Below are 6,590 nucleotides of genomic sequence, written 5' to 3'. Positions count from 1 at the left end.
TAAAACAGTTATAAAATAAACAACATATTTAAAAATTGAATAATATGGGTAGCCTAGCTAAAATCATTTTACTAAGTCAATTTCCTGGTTTGAATAGTGTACTGCAGTTATAAAACTGGATGAAGCTAGGTGAAGTGTTCTTGAGACTGTATGTATTCTTCTTGCAACTCTCTGTGAGTCCTTAATTATTTCAAAATAAAAAGTTAAAAATGCTTTCTGTAAGAATACATGCAAATGTATTCTTATATAACAGACCTTAACTATTAGGTTAAACCCTGCAAAATTGCCAATATTAGATTGTTATTAACTGACAGAAATGGCAATTTCATATTCATTCCATAGTGCTATTATGATCGTGTTTGAACAATGGGAGGAATCTGACATGGGTAAATTTGAAGGCCCCTTTGTTTTCTTATCACTGTATTTAAATTGCAGGAGCTGACATAGTCTAAGGCAAAAGGAAAGGCTGGCTTCCCTGACAGCAGCTTCTCTGGACAGGCCTTGGGTTTGCAGTCTATCCACTTGAGACGTGACTGAGTCACCCTTGATCTCGATTGTCAGGTCATTTGTTCTGGGTCTCTACTAACTCTGATGCACTGCTCAAAGAACCCTCTGGTATTCTTCTGATATTATGCTATAGTGACCTCTGGAAAAATCCTGGGGCCATCTGTACCCTGCATGGTGTTGGGGTACACAGAGTTCTATTTTCCCTGTACCAGTACATGGAGTGGCAAACTTGGCACTTTGTCTCAACCCTTCTATGACAAGACACAAAATAAGATTGTCTTCTGGGGCCTTGCCTCCTTCTAGAACCTCTAAGGGAAATGGATTATAACATCAATCTGGAATTTCTGAAAAAGCCCAAAGTAAGGAGTGCCAACTCAATCTTGGTTGTCCTTTGTCTTTCCTCCTCATACCATTCTGGGAATTTATTTAGACAAATGTAGGAGTCCTACCTGATTTATCAGTTTTCTTTTCTCATGAGTCCTCTCAGGGACCAAGCTTTTAAAAATCACAATCTATTTCTTTGCCACTGTTACTTCCCTTCTATAAACAATGGCTACCTCATGATTTATTTGCTGGAATGCCATTGGAAGGGTGCCAGAAGCATAGAGTAACTGGAATAGCAGACGACCCCATCATTCAATATTTCAAAAGTGCAATGTGTTATATTTGTTCCTCTAGTAAATACTCATATGGTAACAAAGAAAATTTGCTCCTCCTCCAAATCTCTATTCTCTCTCTGACTCCCCAGGCTCTTATGCCTTAAACATGCAACTCTATTTTTATCTTTTCTCCCAGGACTCAGTAAGTTTATTGTCATCAGAAAATGCTAAAAACTGCATTTATCCTTTCTTCCTAAAATCTGACAACTTCCCTTGGTGGGCAGGGTAGCATAGGAACATAAATAAATATTTCAAAAGCATTGTTCTTTGGCAATATTCTTAGCTGGGGAGGGAAAAAAAAGCCCTTATTTTTGCCTCTGTAACATTTAAACAAAAGTTGGTGAGGTTTTGTCTCTGACCTCTGTTTTTTGGCCTTGATAAATTACTTTTATTGAGGATCCAGTAAAAATAGAACATTGATTTAGGCCATAAAGAAGTTGCTTCCAAGGCTTTCAAACTCATAAATTTCATCACATTTATCAGTCTGAATGTTTCATAAATTTTATCTAAAATTGACTAGAGACATTAATATTTCATCTAAACCATTTGTTCAAAACACTAAATACATTACTATTTTCTCTTCTAGATTTACTACTTCTATCAACAGATTTCAATATTTAAAAAATCAGTACTTAAATTTCCACAGCATCATTATAATATGAATATATAATAAGGATAAAATCACCATGTCTTAATTTTTTTTAATTCTTTTTTATTGTTAGTTTCAGGTGTACAGAACAATGCAATAGTTATCCTTTTCACCCTTCACACAGAGACAACTCCCCTCCCCATCTACTGCCCTCCCACCCCCGATATCATAGTTATCTATTACAATTCCATTGGCTCCATTCCCACACTCTCTACTCCATGTCCCGTGACTATATGTATATATAATTATAGTTGACATGCTTTCATTTTTAATGGGAAAACACCTGTGACACTCATGGCAAAATACTGAAAAGTCTCATCTATGCATGTTGCTTATTAGGTGAGAGTGCTTTTGCTAGTTGTAGCATTATCCTGTTGGTGCAATTAACCAAGCATCACTGCTAGTCTCCGCCATATTGCCCTCAAGCACTTATTTGTTAACTTAACTTTATGGTCTAGCACAGGGGTTGGCAAACTGTGGCTCGTGAGCCACATGCGGCTTTTGGGTACGTTCTGTCTCAAAAGTTTCCAAGCCCTGAAAAAGCCAACCCTGTCCCTCACAACAATTTAAAAATTATTTGAGAGCCATAAATATATTTTTACATAATCACCATTATGTGAATAATATCTTTAAAAAATTTTATAAATGAAACTATGATAGTTTTATTTTCATTTTCAATTTTGCTTCAGAGCCACATGTACATACCCAAAAGAGCTGCATGTTGCTTGAGAGCTGCATTTTGCCAACCCCTGGCAGCCCTTCCATCTCAAAAGTTTGCTGACCCCTGGTCTAGCAAGTGCTTCAAGCTGGGCTCAGAGTAAAGATACTTTCCAAGTTCTTGTATGTTCAAACAAATATACAGCCTTTATATTTGGAAAACAGTTTGGTTATCTAAAAAATCTTGGGTCAACTTTATTTTCATGAGGCTCTTGAAAATGTTCCACCACTATCTTTAGCATTTAATGAAAAAAAAAGAAAAAAAGAAAAACGAAGGAAAGAAAAGAAAAAGAAAAAGAAAGAAATAAAAACTAGAAAACTTTGAGGTTGGCACAATCTTTTCTCCTAGCTGCCCAAATGATTATTTCTTTATTCTTGAAGGTCTGTATATTTACTAGGATATGACAAGAAGGGACTGTCCTGAATCAGTTTGCCCAGAACATGGTAAGCTCTTTAAGTTCATAGATCTAAGCCTTCTTTTAATATGCCTTTAAATGTTAGTTCTCTTCTATTGTTTTGGTTTTCTTCTTAGGGAAGAAGATTCTCATGTGTGCTGGTTCTTCTGTACTTGTCGTCTATATCCATCATTAGCTCCCTCATACTTTACAACTCTTTTTTATATCATTTTGCATATATATATTTTCATTTCTAACCTGTATGTTTCATGATAGATTTTCCACAGTATGTATTTTCCCTTGTGTTTTGCATGGTTTTCCTCCTTATTTCTGGGATGGTTTTATTTCTACTGTCTCCTAAGTTTTCCCAGTCCATATTTCATCTCTAGTTCTCCCATTATCTCTGCCCTGAGATCTTGCTTTTGCAACTTTTCTTCTTTAAGGGAATTGTGTCACAATATTTTTGTATGTTCTCTGTGTGGACAAAAAAGGGGTTCTATGGAAAGTAACCTCATACAGTGATCTGATCATAAATTCCTAATTGGGCTGCTCATGGTGGGTAGTCATGCCCCAGGTATAAAATTTCTTTAGTAAAATGTTTATTTTTGCCTTAAATGAGCCCTGTCCATTGTTTCTGTGCTTCTAGGTTAATACAACTTTGAAATAAGACATAACCACCCCCAAGAGAGAACATAATCTTGTTAACTAACCTGTAATTCAATCCCCCTTTTGTCCACCTCTATGTAATCTTTCTTACACTCCCCCCTTAATTTTAAATGCACACAAAAAACTGTAAAACTATTATCCTCAAGTGTATTTGAGGTCTTGCTTCCTGGCATATTTCATTAATTTGGCTCAAATAAACTCTTTTTTAGTCCTTTTCAAACTTTAATTCAAGCATATAAAACATTTGTAAATAGAATTCTTTTTTTGAAATTCAATATTATTTTGTATTAATTTCAGGTGTACAGTAAAGTGGTTAGACATTTATATAATTTAAGAAGCGATCCCCTGGGCTAGGATAGTACTCACGTGGCACTACACATAGTTATTACCATATTACTAACTATATTCTCTGTGCTTCACTTTATATACCCATGACTATTTTGTAGCTATCAACTTGTACTTTTTAATACCTTCACCTTTTTCATCCTGTGCCCCAACTCCCCTCCCATCTATCATCCCAATAAATCTAGTACCCATTGACACCATAACACATAGTTACTACAGTGTTATTAACCATATTCCTTATGCTATACCTTACACACCCCCATGCCTACTTTGTAACAACAAATTAGTACTTCTTAATTTTTTCCCCCTTTTCACCCAGCCCCTCAACCTCCCTACTATCTGGCAACCATAAAAATATTCTCTGTATCTATGAGTTTGTTTCTGTTTGGTTTGTTTATTTATTTTGTTCTCTAGATTCCACATATAAGCAAAATCACATTGCATCTGTCTTTCACTGTCTGACATACTTCACTCAGTACAATACCCTCCAGGTCCTTTCATGCCGCCACAGATGGCAAGAACCCATTCCCTTCCATGGCCAAGCATATTCCATTGTATATATGTGCCACCTCCTCTTTATCTTTCATCCATCGATGCTTGCCCAGGCTGCCTCCACATCTTGGCCATTGTAAACAATGCTGCAATGAGCGTATTGATACACATGTCCCCTTGAAGTAGCATTTTGGGTTTCTTTGGATAAATACCCAGAAGTGGAATTACTGGGTTGTTCTTTGTCTTTTGTTATAATTTTTGTTTTAAATTCTACTTTGTCTGGTATTAGTATAGCTACCACAGGTTTTGTTTTGTTTTGTTTTTTTATTTTCATGTAATATCTTTTTATTATTTATGATTCTATTACTCACATTATTTATTTATTTATTTATTTATTTTTGTCTTAAAGAAGTCCCCCTAACATTCTTTGTAATATTGGTGTGGCAGTGATAAAGTCCCCTAGCTTTTTCTTGTTTGGGAAGCTCTTTTTCTGTCATTCTATTCTAAATGATAGCTTTGCAGGAAAGAGTAATCTTGGTTTCAGGTCCTTGTTTTTCATCACTTTGAATATTTCTTGCTAATATCTTCTGGCTTGCAATGTGTCTGTTGAGAAATCAGCTGATAGTCTTATGGGAGCTCCCTTACAGGTAACTAACTGTTTATTTTGTATATTTGCTCTCATAACATTCATTGTTTGTGTTCTTTGTTCTTTACTTTTGTATCATTGTTACATCAAGTTTCAATAGTAACCTTATCACTTTTAAAATTTCCTATTGAATAAATATTTTAGCTTGCAATACATTTTAATTTCCCAATCTTCCTTTTGTTATCTAGTTACATTTCCTTTATAGTTGTCATTTTTTCAATGAATTTTTACCATTAAAATAACATAGCATAAAAAAAAGCTTCTGATTTCTTGTTCCACATGTAAGAAGCTTGGAAGTTTTTCACTCTATCCTAACAACAAATAAAAAGCTGAACAGTCTGAAAAATTGAACTCATAAAATTCATAAATGAGGGGAGGACTCAGGGCAAAACACTGCCCCCAAGATTGAGGAGTCAGAGAGGCCTACACAGAGTCATCATGACTTGCCAGAGCAAAGACTCACAAATGGAAACAATAAGGAAACAAACGATCAATTAAAAATGGGCCAAAGACCTTAAAAGACTCTTCATTGAAAAGATATACAGATGATAAAAATGCATATGGAAAGCTGCTCTGTATTATATTTCATCAGGTGAATAGAAATTAAAACAATAATGAAATATCACTACACAACTATTAGAAAAGCCAAAATACAGAATTCAGACAACACTAAATGCTGACAAGGATATGGAATAACAGGGACTTTCACTCATTTCTGGTGGGAATGCAAAATGGTACAGCCACTTGGGAGACAGTTCGGCAGTTTCTTATAAAACTAAAACATACCCTTACTATACAATCAAGCAATCACTCTCTTTGATGTTAACCCAAATGAAGTAAACATATGTTTGCAGAATAACTTGCACACATATGTTAATATCAGCTTTATTCATAATGCCCAAAACTTTAAAGCAACCAAGATGTCCTTCGGTAGGTGAGTGAATAAATGAACTCTGGTACATATGGGCAATGGAAAATTATTCAGCACAAAAAGATTATCAAGTCATGAAAAGACATGGAAGAACCTTAAATGCCTATTACTAAGTAAAAGAAACCAATCTGAAATGTTACACACTGTATGATTCCAACTGTATAATATTCTGGAAAAGGCAAAAGTATGGAGACAGTAAAGATATTTTGGTTGTCAATGGCTCATAGGGGAAAGGAGGATAAGTAGGCAGTAAACAGAGGATTTTTAGGGCAGTGAAGCTATTCTGTATGATAGCACAACGGTGGATACCTGTCATTATGCATTTGTCAAAACCCATACAATATACAACATGAAGAGTGAACCGTAATGTAAATTATGGACTTTGGGTGATTATAATATTTCAATGTAAGTTCATCAATTGTAACATATGTGCCACTCTGTTGGGGGATTTCAATAATGGGGGTGGCTATGCATATGTGGGAGTGGGGTATATGAGAAGTGTCATTTTACAGAGAAGAAATCAAGGCACGGGGATATCTTTGAAATGGCTCAATGACACACAGGTAAGAAAATTGATTATTTA

Source organism: Hipposideros armiger, unplaced genomic scaffold (assembly GCF_001890085.2).
Source record: "Hipposideros armiger isolate ML-2016 unplaced genomic scaffold, ASM189008v1 scaffold_634, whole genome shotgun sequence".
Classification (NCBI taxonomy): domain Eukaryota; kingdom Metazoa; phylum Chordata; class Mammalia; order Chiroptera; family Hipposideridae; genus Hipposideros; species Hipposideros armiger.
Note: the sequence above shows the minus strand (reverse complement) of the source record.